This window comes from Arachis ipaensis, chromosome B08 (genome assembly GCF_000816755.2).
Source record: "Arachis ipaensis cultivar K30076 chromosome B08, Araip1.1, whole genome shotgun sequence".
In the NCBI taxonomy this organism is placed as follows: Eukaryota; Viridiplantae; Streptophyta; class Magnoliopsida; order Fabales; family Fabaceae; genus Arachis; species Arachis ipaensis.
The window spans coordinates 73,045,708-73,063,822 of NC_029792.2; positions in this window are offsets into that span (position 1 = coordinate 73,045,708).

Consider the following 18,115-nt stretch of genomic DNA (forward strand, 5'->3'; position numbering starts at 1 on the left):
TCTTCCACGTTAGCTTCCACGTTAACATAGTTAACGTGGCAACTAACGTGGGCTATGATGGCTCACGAAGGCGTTATTGGCAATCACTTTTCTCATTAACGTTGCAAGCTAGCCTTCATTCCACGTTAGTGGTCACGTTAGCTAGACTAACGTGGTTGCTAACGTGGTTCTTCCTTGCTTCCTTTATCCTGAAATCAAGCAATAAAGTGCATCTAAGCTCTGATCCAAGTTATGAGACATGCATCATTCAATTTGTCCTTTAATTCATGCATAATTCTCATGAAATCATGTAAAATTCACAATGTTTGCTTGAATCAAGATGTAAGTGATTATTTACCCAAAACTTGCTTATTTCCTAAGAAAATGCATGAAACTACCTTAAAACCATAAAGAAAAGGTCAGTGAAACTGGCCAAAATGCCCTGGCATCAACCTCATGAACGAAATTATCCGAAGCATGACTTGGAATTGGCTGTAGTAGTGTTTGCTCTGAAGATCTGGAGGCACTATTTGTATGGCGCTCAACTAGAAGTTTTCTCTGACCACAAAAGTTTAAAGTATATCTTTGACTAGAAGGATCTTAATATGCAACAAAAAAGGTGGATGGAGTTCCTGAAGGACTATGATTTTAAGTTAAGTTACCACCCAGGGAAAGCGAACGTGGTGGCAGACGCCTTGAGCTGGAAGAATTTGAGTATCTCTTGGATGATGATAAAGGAAGAGAAGCTACTTGCGGAATTTGAAGACCTTAAGTTGGCTATGACTGAGACGTCAAGTGGAGTCCGTTTGGTGCAGTTGCATATAACACCAGATTTTAAGATTAGTATTCAGCAAGCACAAGCACAGGACTCGGAAATGATGATGATGCTGAGACGGATGAAAGTAAAGGAACCAGAAGCTGTAAGACTAGATCATAGTAGTCTCTGGAGATACAAGAACAGAATTTGTGTGCCTAGCTCTGGAGATTTGCGACAAGGGATTCTTGTAGAAGCTCATCAAAGTAGATTCTCTATGCATCCTGGAGTGACAAAGATGTATCAAGATTTGAAACAAATATTCTGGTGGCCGGGCTTAAAGAAAGAGGTAGCTGATTATGTCTCAAAATATTTAACCTTCCAGAAGGTGAAGGTGGAACATCAGAAGCCATCAGGAACCCTGCAACCCTTGAAAATACCATAATGGAGATGGCAGCAGATTACTATGGATTTTGTCACGGGATTGCCAAGGACCTCAATAGGACACGATGCCATCTGGGTAATTGTGGACAGATTGACAAAGTCAGCGCACTTTCTTCCGATTCGAGTTGACTATACTTTAGAAAGGCTAGCACGGATATATATTCAAGAAATCGTACGATTGTACAGGATACCTTCGACAATTGTTTCAGATCGAGATCCGATGTTTACTTTCAGATTTTGGGGAGCTTTTCAAAAAGCATTGGAGACAGAATTGCACATGAGTACAGCATACCATCCTCAGACAGATGGACAATCTGAGCGGACAATCCAGACATTAGAAGACATGCTAAGATCTTGTGTGATGGATAACCAAGGCAGTTGGGATAAATATTTGCCGTTGATCGAGTTCATCTACAACAACAGTTACCAACAAAGTATCGGGATGGCACCATATGAAGCTCTCTACAGAAGAAGATGGCAGACACCATTGTGTTCGAATGACAACGGAGAAGCTAGTGTCTTAAGTCCAGACTTAGTGCAAGAAACTACTGAGAAGATAAAGGGGATTCATCAGAAGATCCAGACAGCACAGAGCCGTCAAAAGAGCTATGCCGATAATAGACGTAGACCCTTAGAGTTTAGTGAGGGAGACCATGTCTTTATTAAAGTAACCCCGACTACTGGAATAGGTAGAGCCCTTAAGGCTAAAAAGCTTAACCCTCGATACATAGGACCTTTCCAAATACTTAAAAGAGTCGGTCTAGTAGCTTATCAAGTAGCCCTTCCTCCATATCTGTCAAACCTTCATGATGTTATTCATGTCTCGCAACTTAAGAAATATATTCCCGACGAGAGTCACATTTTACAACCAGAGACAGTACGGTTATGAAATGATTTGACATATCAAGCATCACCAGTTCGGATCGTAGGAAGAAGTGATAAGCAGTTAAGAGGCAAAATTGTTCGCTTAGTCAAAGTAGCTTGGGGACAAAGAGAAGAAGAAGAGCACACTTGGGAACTGGAAGACAAGATGAAAGCTGATTACCCGCATCTATTCTCAGGTAACTGAAATTTTGCGGGCAAAATTTTCTTTTAGGAGGGTAGAATGTAACAACCCCGATTTTCGAGTACGCGAGATCTTTTCTGAAAGTACGGATTTCTCCGGAAGATCAGTAAGGGGAAAACCTTTGATATATCATCAAGTATCTCAATCCTCATTGTCATTATGTTATCTTTAAGCTAGAACCTTTCCCGTGGCAAGCTCGATAACGCAGTCACGAAGAACCTAGTTTTTGAACCGTATCGGTTAGGAGTTTTGATTCGGTTTTTCGTAAATAGTCTCAATTTGGTGAACCGGACTCGATTTATGAGAGAAGAGAGATAATAGGATAATATCATCATTATATTAGTATTAGAAGCTTCTTGAATGATATTATAAGGTTACCTGGTCAGTTTTAGTTAAAAACAGAAAATTGGTTTAACCGGGTTCACAGTTTACTGGTGCAGCTTAGCACCAGCACTCTCTGATGACTTTAGCAATGCTAAGGCCTCATTATACATGTTTTACTCTCATAATAAATATGTTACTAGTGTCATTTATGCTTGTAGCTCAGAAAATAATTTTTAGAGATGTTTTTACAAGTGATCCGATACATCTAGTTTTAGTAGTTATACACCTGAGATATTTTAATATTATTTTATTCCACCTCGAAGCCAACCAATCACAACTCACCCTACACCCCCAAAACCCCCAAGGCTGGCTCATTTTCACTTTGTGGCCGAAAATAGGAAGAGAGAAAAAGAGAGAAAAGTTCTTAGTTCCAAATCTTCAAAGCTTGATTTCTGCTGAACTAAAACTCAAATCAAAATTCCAATCCGACCAAAATAATCCTCTCTTCTTTCTCTACATGATCATATGACTTATCAAGGCTGGAATCAAGCTGAGTTGGCTGCACCATCTCTCTTTTGATTCGGTTTCAAGGAAACATGCTTAAACATGTGTTTTCTTGATGTTCTTCCTTAGGAATCATGCTTAACTTGACTTGAGGGCCAAGAAACGTGACTTTCTAGTAAGTCTAAGGTTAGAAATTATTTCCTAACATGCTGAATGAGATTTGGTTAGTTGAGAGTTTTTGGATTTAAAGTTGTTCTTTATGTGATGTAGGAGGAAAAAGTGCTTAAGGACCACCTGAGAGCCTAACTGAATTAGGAGCAGCAAAACCAAGTAGGGTGTCACGAAATTAATCTTGATTATTTGTGTTTGAGTTGTGTGAATGTTGTATGATTTGGCTGTGCTAAAAATTGGTTGCATATATGATTGATTCTTGGTGAAAATTTGGTGAAAATTTGATGAAATTTGATGAAATTCAAGCTTTAAAGTTCATGTTCTTGGGGCAGCTGGAAAAATGAAACCCTAGGCTTAAATTTAGGTTCAATTTGTGTTGAAATCATGTAGAAAAGATGGGGTTTTAGTGGCTGCTAATTTATTATGAATTATAGTAAAAATCGGTTGCTGAAAAGACTGAAAAACGGGTAAAAACAGAGAAAGAATCTGAAGAATTTATGAAGAACATGAAGAACACTTTGAGTGTAATGAAGAACAATGAAGAACAGGCTTTAGATCCTTAAAAGGGCAAGGAAGTAAAAATTTTGGTGTTTAAGGGGTTATTTAGTAATTTATGAAAGTTAGGGTGGTAAAAGTAGAAATATTAAAAGTTACGGGTGGTAAAAAGTGAATTTTAAAGGTTAAAAGTAAAAGGTAAGTTAATTTTCGAAAATTAATGATAAAATAATAAATAATAATAAAATATTAAATAATAATATTTAATTAAAAATAATATTTTAATAAAAATGATAAAATAATGCGAAAAAGGCAGTTTTCCGTAAAAGCTTTAGAAAGACAACTTTAAGTGCAGAATCTCATAATTACCTTCATAAAACACTTAGGGAGTGGTAAGAACATATTAGTGAGGCAAAGATAAAAGAAAGATAAAAAGGTGAAGCAAACATAAAAATCGAAGAAAAAATTTGTAAAGTTTTAATGACAGAAAAACAGACAGAGACTAGTGAACGAACTAGGGCAACATAGTTAGTCCTTGAGTTGCGACTAGGGTTAGGTATTATATGAAAAGTTAAAATGTCTCAGTATAGACTTAATGAACCTATACTTGGGACAGGCTAACTACTCATAACGAAATTTACATAAGCTTTAAATACATACGTTAAGCAGAGTAATCAGAGAAAAGTAAAGAGATACAGAGAAGAGAGTAATCAGAGCAGAGTAAAGAAACAAAGAGAAAATAGTAGTATGATAAAAAATAGAGGACCTGTTGAAGGGTCATTTGTTGCTTGAAGCAACCCAAGAGATGCTTGTTTGTTCATTTTTTGCATTAAGGCAACTCCAGAGTTATTTGTTTGTTCATCTGCTGCATTGAGGCAGTCAGATAGATAGTGGTGTGACCACTAAGAACGCTTTCTTGCAGTACAGATCCATATTTCATTTCTGTAAGGCAGAGGGGTTATTTCCTGCTACAGAAGTACCGTGACCACCTGTTCCATTTCTGTAGTAGCAGATGGGTTATTTCCTGTATACAGAAGGTGTGTCGGCATACATCCCTGCAGTGGCAGATGTGTTATTTCCTGCGTGCAGTGGACCCTGTGGTGGCAGAGGGGTTATTTCCTGTACACAGTGGTATAGCCAAACTGGAAAGCGAAACCCATTTCAGCTGCTTCGGGTTACGTCGGGAGCGGGTAGAAACCGACAAATGAGCTCATTACCTGCACTAGGGCTAGACATGCATCATACTTGGTTGCGCATTTACTCTGTTATGGTTGTTGTTTGAATGTATGCTTTCTTTGTTTGTATTCTATTCACTGTGTCTGTGTTTTGTTTTCTTGTATTCTCTTGTTTGTGTTTTGCTTTCTGTTTTCTCTATTTTCTCTAGTTATCTGTTTCTTCTGTTCTCTACTTCTCGGTATTCTACTATTTATCTGCTAAACAACACGGAATTAATGAACTTAACTAATAACCCCGGCCCTACTAAGAACTCCCCAGTTCTTACCCCCTTCTCTCTCCTCCCCCATCAGATGGAAACGGGCGTGATATTCTATGAAGTCGAAGACCTTTACATTTATGAGGACCCAATGTACTATGGTTACTACATTTTGAGTACGAAGCCTCGTATGAGACGTTACGCATTACGAAACTGTCCCTTCCAACATCCTCTGTATATCCCGCATTTTGACCCCGATGCTCCTTACGACTTTCCCTTATCCTGGTTACACCGTGACGCACCTGGGCATCCTTTTCTCGATAGTACCGGACACCCTATACCAGCTCAACCCTTGAATGAGGCGGCACCTGAGCTTATCATACCTGATGAGCCCGAGTTAGCTGGTGACTATGTACCTGCGATTCAACCAAAGTGGAACTTTTCCCCTGAGCCAATCCTAGACTTTCCACAGCCTGCTGAGCCGACACTACCGGACGATGGGGTAGCTCTTATTTACGCGAACGGACCTGTGCTCGCGAATGGTTTGTACATAGTGACATCAGTGTTTCTGGTGGATCTGAGGGTATAGCTGCAGCTGCGGATGATGATGAGTAGGAGGATCCAGAGATAGAGATAGAGCAGGATGAGGAGATGGATGAGTCTCATGACGATCTTCCGATCGACCACGTGTAGATATAGTCTGACAGCAGTAGGAGAATTCTTTTGATGACACTCTGGTCTAATATTATCTGTTAGTTAGTCTCTCACTTGTATTAGTACACCCGAGAGCTAGGAGCTATATAGTGGTTAGGCTAGCCTGGGCACCAGTTTAGCGGCTTTTTGTATAGGCCAGGCTCTGGGAGTGTCGTGTATATATTAGCTACGTAGGTTGACGAGGATGTAAACTGACTTGATCTTGTATAAACGCTACATGTTTTGTTATAGTGTACATGATGTATATTATCAGATGTGTTTCTATGTTTCTTTATGCTTCCTTATTATTTCTATCAGTGTGTGCTTATTTATTTTACTCCCTCACTTGCAACGATATAAGTTAAAAAAAAAAGTTACTCGTAAAATTGGCAACGTTCTAACAAGGCACAGGCTCATATATTAAATAATAGATAATAGTTATGAAGGACAAGTTAGTAACACTTAGCTTCTTGTATGACCATGGCATACTGGGAGTTGGGTCGTTAAAGCGCACACGTGAAGATGGGGTCGTCCAGCCGATGCGTACGCGTGACATGACGCGTACGTGATAAACCACTATTTTATGGTTTATCATGTGTTAATTTGGGTGGTTTTTATCAACCCTTTGCACACTTATTCATGTAATTTGTATGGTTTTACAAATCCCTCCCAATTTTGTTCTATGGTTGAAAACTTGCTTCCTAAGCCTTTAAATTATGTATTTTAATTCCCCTATATACCATTCGATGCCGTGATTTGTGTACTAAGTGTTCTCAGGCCATATAGGGCAGGAATGGCTTAGAGGATGGAGAGGAAGCTTGCAAAAATGGAAGGAGCACAAGAAATAAAGGAGATAACTAGCAAGGATCGACGCGCACGCATGGCTCACGCATGCGCGTGATTTGGAGATTTTCACAGCGATGCGTGCACGTACCTGACGCGTATGCGTGACAACCGAGATTGCATAGCGACGCGTGTGCGTAACTGACGCGTACGCGTGACATGCGAAGAGGACCATCGACGCGTACGTGTAACTGACGCGTATGCGTGACATGCGCCACGTGCAGAAATCGCAGAAGACGCTGGGGGCAATTTTAGGCTGGTTTTGGACCCAAGTTTTGACCTAGAAAACATGGATTAGAGGCTACAGAGTGGGGGAATCATGAATTTGATTGATACAACTTTCATTCACAGAATTTTACATTTTAGATGTAGTTTTCTAGAGAGAGAGGCTCTCTCCTCTCTCTAGGTTTTAGGGTTCCTTTTTAGTTCTTCTCAATTTTAGATTTCTATCTTAGTTAATTTAGTTTTCTCTTCTACTTTTATTCGTTCTAGTATTCTAGTTTATTTTATTTCTCTTGTTGATTTATTTATTCTCCAATTTGGTTTATGAACTCCATGTTAGATTTGATTTTCTATTTAATGTAATTTGAGGTATTTCATATTTATTGCTTCTTCTATTATTTTTGAGTTATTGATGCTTTCAATTGGTCATTTGGATTTAATAATCCTTGCTAGTTTTCTATGTTTTTATGTTATGCCTTCCAAGTGTTTGATAAAATGCTTGGTTGGATTTTAGAGTAGGTTTTTCTCCTCTTGGCTTTGGTTGAGTAATTGGAGACTCTTGAGTTATCAAACTCCATTGTTGATTGATAATTGAAAGTTGCTAGTTGATTTGGATCCCTCTAAAGCTAGTCTTTCCTTAGGAGTTGACTAGGACTTGAGGAATCAAATTGATTTATCCACTTGACTCTTCTTCATAATTAGAGATTAACTAAGTGGGAGCAATGGACAATTCTCATCACAATTGATAAAGATAACTAGGATAGGACGTCTAGTTCTCATACCTTGCCAAGAGCTTTTCTAGTTATTAATTTATTTTCTTGCCATTTTATTTCCTTGTTCCTTATTTCAAAAACCCAAAAAGATACTATCTCATAACCAATAGTAACATACTTCCCTGCAATTCCTTAAGAGACGACCCGAGGTTTAAATACTTCGGTTTATTTTTATTGGGTTTGCTTAAGTGACAAACAAATTTTTTTATGAAAGGATTCTTTGTTGGTTTAGAAACTATACTAGCAACGAGAATTTATTGTGAATTCTTTACTAGCAAAAAATCCGTTCGTCAAAATGGCGCCATTTCCGGGGAATTGCAAACGTGTGCCTTATTATTGGTTATTGTGAATATTGTGAATAATTTTGCTTTTTTGTTTCTTTGTTAGTGTTTCTAGTTTTAGGGGTTTACTTTCATTAATTCATACTAGTTTTTGTTTTTACTTGCTACTATGAATTCTCATCCCTTTGTCTATGAGTTTGGTTCAAATTATGTTGCAGGGAATGGAATCTATAATGAGAACATGCATCAAGGTTGGAACAATCAGAGATAGGAGGAGCCACAAGGATTTTATCAACCCTCTTGGCAACAACCTCCTCCAACTTACTATGAGAAAGAGCCATTCCAAGGTGCATACCAAGACAATGGATATGGTGGACCCCCTTGTAGTTACCAATAAGCCCCACCTATGCCTATGAACCCCCTCCTCAACATAGCTTTGAACCACCATACCCACAAGCCCCTTTCCACCATTCACCTCCATATGACCCTAACCCTTATCCACCACACCAACCACCATATGAACCATATGAACCATACCCAGAACCACCACCTCAATATACACCATCTTCATACCCTTATCAAGAAGAACCACCTCCGTATTATGAGCCTTTTGATGCACCGCTATTTGGGGGTGCATCCTATGCTGAATTTAGGGGATTTTATCATCCTTTTCCCACATTTACCCACTAAAATAGCATGGTTTCATGATTGTCTCCTAATTTGTGCTTAAGTGTGAAAACATGCTTTTTAGACCCTTAATTGCCAATTTTGATTCACCTTTGATTCCACTAGATGCCTTGATGTGTGTATTAGTGATTTCAAGTTGAAAAAGGCTAGGAATGGATCAAAGGAATGGAGAGAAAAGCATGTAAAATGGAGAAATCATGGAAAAGCAAGGATTTGGGATGAGATTAACGACGCGCACGCGCATCAGACGCGCACGTGTGGATTGTGAGGTCGCATGGCGACGCGTACGCGTACATGATGCGTACGCGTGGATGGAAAATTGTCAAGCGATGCGTATGCATGATGTACACATACACATCGATGCTTGCACGTGACCCACTGTTCACACCCTGGGTCGAGCTATTCGACCTGGGATGATTGGCGACAAAGCGACCGACCTCTTCAGGTCAGGCTACCCGACCTCTTCTCAAAGAAGTCGGCCAAATCGACAGGAAAGCCCAATAAAGGGCCCAAATAGAGGAACACGACCCAAATCCACAGGCAGTCCAAACCTACAGAGATAAGGGCGGTTCCCATGAAGATAAGCTGACCTCACCCAAAGATAAGATAAGATAAGATAAGATAACTAACTTATCTTATCTAAAAAGGTCACTCCACACCATTATAAATACACTGGAGTACCCAGGTATAACTCATACTATGATTCTACAAAAAACCTGTTTAATATCCATGCTAACTTAAGCATCGGAGTCTCTTGCAGGTACCCCCACCCTCCGGTGACCAAGGATCAGAGGTGCAGTCAGTCCAACAAGTCGGACACAACAGCTCCGGCCGTAACCAGCCAGCCGGACACATCATCTCCGACCAATACAGAAGATCTCATCCGAGATTGACCTACAGTTTCAGGTAACCCTCGGAACATTGACGCTGTTGCCGGGGAACCTGGAAGTCATCCCATCACCATGGCGGACGACCATGACAATGACCACAACTCAGATCTAGAGGATAGAATGCCACACAAAAATACAGATGCCACACCAAAGGATACTCCAGAATCTAACGGAGACAAAAACTCATCACATCCGGGAGTAATAGAAGCACTTCAAGATCGCCTAAAGCAACTCGAAAAAGAAAGCCAGTACCAGCAAGAAGTTGGCAAGGATCTACAAAGAGAGGTAAGGCGACGTCGAGAATTAGAAGATAAACTCCTACAACTTGAAGCCGATCTCAAAGCAAAGGCTACCCGGACCACCCCTGAGGACAACTCTCGCAAGGATCAAGATCCATTTACTAGGGAAATCATGAAGACTAAAATCCCTAAAGACTTCAAACTTCCGGATATGACTTTGTATGATGGCACCACAGATCCCAACCATCATCTCAGCAACTTCAGAAGCAGAATGTACCTCACCGATGCTCCAGATGCCGTCCGTTGCAAAGCTTTTCCAACGACTCTCACAAAGACAGCAATCAGATGGTTCGACAACCTACCTCCGAAGTCCATCTCAAACTTCGACGACCTGGCCAAAAAGATCCTGGCCAGATTCTTCATCCAAAAAGACAAGGCTAAGCACGCTCCCAGTTTACTGGGTATCAAGCAAGGAGATCGGGAAAGTCTTTGCAACTACATGGAAAGATTCAACAAAACATGCCTAGACATACAAAGCTTGCCAACAGAGGCTGCCGTTATGGGCCTCATCAACGGCCTGTGAGAGGGACCTTTTAGCTAATCTATATCAAAGAAATACCCCACATCTCTAGACGAGGTGCAAGAGTGGGCAGAGAAGTACATCAACATGGAAGAAAATTCCCGACTTGGAGAAGCCTCAAAATCCGGTTTCACCTACCGAGATAAAGAATCCAAGAAGAAGGAATATCGAACGGGCGAAAAAATAAAAAAGTATCATAATTACACCCCTCTTCGGGTGTCCCTTGTGGATATTTACAAAGAAGTCTATAACATAGAAAGATACCCCCAGCTCGACCACTCAAAGACAAAAGAGGAGAAGGAAATCGGAACGAATACTGTGAATATCATCGGGTCTGAGGGCATTCCACCAATGAATGCTTTGACTTAAAAAACATCATAGAAAAATTAGTAAGAGAAGGAAAACTAAATCGGTATATGGCCACCCGAGATGATGAACAAAGGAAAAGACGAAGAGATGAAGATGTCGGACGAGCTGAGCGATCACCTCGTACGCCAGAAAGACATGTCTATATGATACATGGAGGATTCGCAGGAGGTGGAATCTCCAAATCATCCCGCAAAAGATACCTCAAAGAAGTATATCATGTCGAAGGAAAGGAGGAAGCACCCGACATCCCTGCGATCACGTTCACCAAAGAAGACGCATCTGGTATCGTCTCAGGACACGACGATCCCATGGTCATCACCATCATACTAGCAAATGCCAATCTCCACCGCACATTAATAGACCAAGGGAGTTCTGTCGACATCTTATTCAAAACAGCCTTCGACAAGCTCGGCTTAGAAGAAAAGGAGCTTAGAGCATACCCAAACAGCCTGTTCGGACTGGGAGATACCCCAGTACAACCACTGGGATACATGTCACTACATACAACCTTCGGAAAAGGGAACCAATCCAGAACACTCAAGATAGACTACATTGTGGTCGACGTGAGTTCAGCCCATAATGCCCTAATAGGTCGGACAACACTAAATCAACTCGGCGCAATAGTCTCGACTCCACATCTATGCATGAAATTCCCAACCACAGAGGGGATAGCCATAATAAAAGCAGATCAAAAGATGGCTGACGAGAGGATTTTTACCAGTAAAGAGATTCATAGAAACAGTTGCGTTGTAGATATAGTCTATAAACCGACAAAAATCCCTTCATACAAACGTTTTGGGTGTCACAAGTAACAAACCCCTTTAGAAATTGTTAACCGAGTATTCAAGCCTCGGGTCATCTTCTCAAGGAACTGCGAGGAAGTATGTTCTTACTATTGGCTATAAAGGTTGTAATCGGGGTTTAGAAGATGAGAATCAAGTAATTTAAATGACAAGTAAAGTAAATGGCAATTAAAATAAATAAATACTATAAAGCAGACTTTTGGCAAGGTAAGAGAAGTTGGAGGTCCAACGTAGTTATCTCTCTCAACTATAACGAAAGTTGAATCTAAACTCCACTTGATCAACTTGTACTAGGGCAAGGGAAAGTCAAGGGACTAATTAAATTGACCTTTGAATCCTATTTATTTCCTAAGAAAAGGTTGGGATTACTCAAGTTCAGCTCAATTAGCAAGATAACGATTATCAATTATGTTGAGTTTAATAACTGTTGAGTTACTAAATTCTTAACGAGAACCAAAAAGGGGAAAAAGTATAATTGCTGGAATAATAAAAATATCCTTAGATGGGAAGCAATGGTAACTTAAATCAAAGAGAACAATCATGAACTGAAAATACCTCAATTATCATTAATTCAAATAACAGTCTGTAACATGGAAGAATTCTTAAATCAAATTATAATAATCAATTCAAATGTTGGAATAAATAAATAGAAGTAAAACTAAAAGGACATTAAACCTGGGATCCAGAGTTACCCTTAAAACAAGAAGAAATCCTAAATCCTAAAAGAGAGAGAGAAGATCTCCCTCTCAACTAAATCTAAATCATTGAAAACTAAAAATATGCGAGCTCCCTTTGAATGGGTGCATTCCCACACTTTATAACCTCTGGTCTATGCTGTCTGTACTTGGATTTGGGCCAGAAAGGGATTCAGAATTCGCTGGGGGCGTATTCTGTAAATTCTGATACGTGGCCCCTGTCACGCGTCCGCGTGGGTCACGCGGTCGCGTCATTTAGAGCTTTTCCTTGCCACGCGGTCGCGTCAGTCATGCGACCGCGTCATATGCTTTCTGCTTAAAACGCGCGGTCGCGTCAGTCATGCGGCCGCGTCGCTGCTGATTCGCGCTTGGCACGCGATCGCGTCGTCCATGCGATCGCGTGAATACCAGTTTCCTTAAAAGCTCCGTTTTGCTTTGTCCTTCCATTTTAGTATGTTTCCTTTTCCATCCTTTAAGTCATTCTGCCTTAGAAAATCTGAAACTACTCAACACACTAATCACGGCATCGAATGGAAATAAAGGTAATTAAGACATACATATTTAGTAAAACAAAATCTCTTTACCTATTTTCCCATATTATCCCACTTATTGTTACATGCTCATGTTTCACTCTTTATTTTTATCCTATGTGCATTGTTTTTATTTTGCATTGGGGAATTTCTTTTGTATCCCCTTTTATTCAAATGCTGAAAAAAATAACTTTTTTTTAATGCACATGGTAATTGAATCACTTAGATTTTCTCATGAGCATGCTTCCCAAATTTTATTTTATTTCTTTTAACTTCTCTTACCTTTTTGTTTCTATCATCCATGTTCCCAAAAGGTTTCCCACATTTAACTCTATTCATGATTTTCTATCTTAAGCTAACCAAGGATTCACTTGGAATTTTCTTTTATTTTTCTGCTTAAGGCTAGTAATTTGACTAAATAGAATAAAGGGGTTTTAAAAGGCTCAAGGGGGCTAACAAGGGTGATGTAAAAGGTAGGCTAATTTGGTGTGAGTGAGCTAAAATCAAATGATGGCCTCAATCATTCTGTTGGTATGTATCTATTCTACAATTGGACATATAGATTAAAGCAAAGGAAAGAACATCAGAATAAAAAGAAATGTAACACACAGAAATGAAATTATGGTTTGAATGCAACCATACAATTTAAGCTCAAGACTCACAGGCTGTGTGTTCTCTAACTCAAGCATCATATATCATTTATATATTGTATGCAGGTTTAGTTAAAAATTCCCATTATTCTCATAAAAAAATTATTTACGGTAGCTTTTAAAGTTTTAATGTTCCTCCTTGATGAAATGTTGTCAGCTTAACTACATCATGTAATGCTATATACAAGTTTTGTGGATTTAAATCTGATATGTTCAATTTCCTAGCTTACTTCCTTTTTATATTTTTCAATTTTAAACTATACTATCTTATGCTAAAATGGGAAAACTATACTAATTAATCCACTAATAAATCAGAATTGCGAACTAAACTAAATAACTAAAATAAACTAAATGGCTAAAATATGAACTAAAGATGCAAAATGTAGAAAATAGAGTAAAAATACATAAAAGCAATGTATAAGTACTCAGAAAATAACAGTAAAAGAAAAAGAGAAAAATACAGAAAAATATCCAAAATAAAAGAAAAAGTATGTAGTGGTTCACCAAAATAAACGCCAGAGATGGCAACCTCCCCAACACTTAAAAGGAAGCATCGTCTCCGATGCTCAATCAAGCCGGGTGTGAAGGAGTGTCATCACTGGGAGGGATGGTAGCTGGAGTCTCAGTGGTGGTGGTGGGCTGAGGGTCTGGCTGCTGTAAAGGAGGTGCTGACTGGATCGGGATCTCAAGATCTGCAGCCTCAATCTGATGTGGGACCGCTGCCTGTGGTGCGGCTGGTGCTGCCTCCTAGGGATGGGTCTCTGCCTCGGACGTATCCGCCTCCTCCTCAGATGCCTCGGATGGTGTGTCGGGCTCGGAGGGAATGTCGCCGGATCGTATCATCAGCTTTAGGTGCTCATAGCGCCGCTTGTTGCGACGCTCCATCTGGTCAAGTCGTCGGAACAAGCGGTGCACCAGATGATAGACGGGCTCTGTGGCAGGTGGAGGTGCAGTGGTGGTAGCAGGGGTAGGTGGTGTAGCAGTGGAGGAAGAGGGTCCAGCAGACTTGGGGCTGACTCATCAGTAGCAGTGAATGGTGCTGGTCTGTGGCCCAGGGCTAAGAAGTTCTGGCTGTGCGGAATGATCTTCCTGTAATCCGCCGCTGGTGGTCTCTCATCGGTATCCTCCCATGGCACGTCAGCTCGATGGCCAAGCTGTGTAACTAGATATGGAAAGGGGAGGGTGCCTCGGACATGGATCCTGGCCATATAATGCCGAATGAAACGTGGCAGATAAAGGTCCTTACCCTCCAGCACACACCAAAGGAGGGTGATCATAGCAGCCGGGATCTCCGTCTCGTGAGTACTCGACATCACATAATTACTCAAGATCTGATGCCATAACAGAGCCTCATCATTTAAGTACGCTCTCTTGATCCCTCTAGGCATGGTAGTGTCCTGACCCATCTCCCAAGGAACTGTCGGGTCGAGAGCTATCCGTGCCTTTACGGCATCCCAATCAAACTTCATCTGGCGCATGTCCTCCTCAGCCTTTGAATAACCATCAGGCTGATCGGACTTGGCTGGGAGCCGGAGAATGTCCTCTAAGGCCTCCTCAGTGACCAGAATTTGTTTTCCTCTCAGGTTCACTGCATCTAGGGTAGTGAGATAGTAGTTGCAGTAGAATTCCCGTACCCAAGATGAATTGACCTCTGTCAGTGTTCTCTCCAGAAAGAACCAGCCCCTTTGCTTAATTTGCTCAGTGGTGTACTGCTGGAGGGCTTCTGGAATCTTCAGAGTTCATTCCAGGTATAGATTTCTGGAGTTTGCAAAAGTCGGGTACTTCAGCTCACAGTACCGGTTTGCAAATTTTATAGGATCAGTTGCAGGGAGCAGCTGGTCAGCTTTTTCCTGCTGTGTGAAGTTCTTCTCCCGCCATGAAGAATCATGCATTAAAGCAATGATGGACTGGGAGGAATCTCCTCTCTTCCGCTTGCCAGTAGCTTTGCCTTTGCCTTTCCTCTGTGAGGCAGACATCCTGAAAAATAGAAAACCAGGATATGATAAAAATAGTAAAGCAAATAGGCAATTGAACAAAGAAAACTCAAAGCGGAAAAGGAGAAATAAAATAAGGAAAATGAGTATAAGAAATATGATGAATGTATGTTAATTGGAAAAAAATAATCAATATGCCATGGTTAGAAAGTTAGAGGAAAGTGAAAATAATCAGAAAAGAGAGCAAAAGGGTTAGTATGGGTAGAATTTGAAAAAGAAGTTAGGAAATTAAAGTTAGTGAGTTAGGAAAGTGCGGGTTAAAGTAAGTGGCATAGAGAAGAAAAAATCCATATAACAAGGATTCATAGGTAAGAATAGAAGTACTCATAATCAAACAAGGAAAACAGGGTGATGCTGATTCGAATAGAAATAAAGAAAGCAAAAATTGGAATCAGTGAATCACAAATGCAGTTTATGAACCAGGAAATTAAAGAGGAGAAGAATGTCTGCCATAGCATTCATGAAATGGTTTGGGTAAAGCAGAGTAAAACAGAGTTCAGAAATGCCAAACCAAAACATGAATGAAAACAATTTTTTTTTTTTAAATTTGGGCAGCATTCCGGCTAAAATTGGATTATCCCGGAAAATAAACAGCAATCATAGCAGTGCATATGGATTAAAAACATGCTGCAGTTACTAGCAATGAATAGAAATAGGAAAATTTAGAGTAACAAGCAGCAATTGCAAGAAATCACAACATATGAACGAGGTCACAGGAATAGCAAAATTGCAGTTATGATAAAACAAAAACAGGAACAGTGCAAGTAAACAGACCCAGATCCACTAACCAGAGCCTAAGCTACCTAACAACCTAAAAATCCACCATAGCATGCATATCTATCTATCCTAATGATGAACAGAAACGGAAAAAATTATAGAAAAACGACGAACGGATAAAAGGGGGTTGCGTTTTGCGGAACCTGGTAGGCGGGAGGGGGAACGGAGAAGAAGGTGGCTGCGGCAGCGTCCGGCGCGGTGGCGGGGCACGGTGTCACGGTGGCAGCTGATGGGGGCAGTGGCGGCGAGGGTTTTGGGTTAGTGATAGAAGAAGGGGGGAGGGGGTGCAGTGTTTAATAAATTAAAATGAAAAAGGAAAAATGAAAGCAATTAAAAAAAATAAATTGAAAAAGAAGCGACCATACTATGGTGGGTTGTCTCCCACCTAGCACTTTTAGTTAAAGTCCTTAAGTTGGACATTGGAGGAGTATCCTATTTTGGTGGCTTATGTTTAAATTCGTCCAAAAATCTCCACCAATGCTTGGAATGCCAATAGCCTCCGGGGTCCCAAACTAAGCACGCAAACTTCCGAACAGCTTTAAATATATTGTTGGACTCCCGGGATGACAAATGTCAGAATAAACTCTAGGATTCCAAGTCTTGCTTTTAAATCCGCCTCCGTCTTGATCTACATGTCTCCATTTGGGAGGGTTAAAAAGTAGAATCTCACCTTGGTGACCAAACGTTTTCCGTGATCCATGTGATTGAGCATGATACCAATCCGTGTACTTCGAAGTAAAGCGTGGAACCTTATTGAACCTTGTGCACCAGCTCTGAGTACGAGCCATTTCCCTCTTACTCTTAAAGCCGTAGAGAGCTCTAAGCTGGCCATCTGTTTCAAGCAAACCATATTCAAGTGAATAAGTAAAGTTATAAGTTAAGGATTGTACCCACTTGAAGCTTGTATTAGGTGGTAATGGCCTTGGGATAGGTGTTTTTGGTGGTTCTGCAAGTTCCATTTCCTTGTGCTCTTCTGTGAATTCCTCCACTTCTTTGCAAAGATCTTCAATTGTATCTATGTCCTAGTCAAAGTCTTCTGTGTCTTCCTCATCACTTGAGTCATAGATTGGAGGTTGAGAGAAATCTACCTCTGCATCATCTTCATATTCACTTGGGGAAGATTCTTCTATCTCAGAAAATTCACTTGCGGATGCAAGTTCATCACCAAGAGAGCTAGACTTGTGAGCATTATCATCAAGGGAAATTGCTTCTTGGATTATTCCGTCTGATTCTTCATAAACGACTTGCCTTGGAGATTGTACAGTATCCTCCTTAGCATCAACTGTAGCATCCTGGACAGAGTTTTCCTCAATTCTGGATTCCCATGGAAGTTCAGCATCTCCTGGGTCTTCAACCAACTCTTCTTCTTGAACAAAGACAGCTTCTTCTAATTGTTCCAGTACAAATTCATGCTCTGTCTTGTCCACTGGAGTTTCTGGCACTTCCTTCATGCTCTGCTCTTCATTGGGTTGTCCACATGAAGTTGTGGTTGATCCTTGTATATTTGAGCGCCTAGAAGCCCATTGAATCATCGCTTGCTCCAGTTGTTTGATGGTTGTTTGAAATTTAGTTACTGTTTCTCTTAGAAGATCCTCTGCTTCTCGGGTTGCTGGACTTGGACATGCTACAAAGGAAAGTGGTGGTGATTGGGAGCGATTCGATTGGTATTGGGGTAAGGATGGATCATATGGTGGCGAATGGTGAAGAGAAGCTTGTGAGTGTGGTGGTTCGAGGTTATGTTGAAAGGGTGGTTTATATGTACGGGGTGGGGCTTGTTGGTAGTTACAAGGTTGTCCACCATGTCTTTCAGCTGGGTATGCATTGTATAATGGTCTTTGTCCAGGATATCTCGGAGGGTGTTGCTGCCAAAAGGGTTGATTAGATCCTCTTGGTTCCATCCATCCTTGATTGGTGATTGGT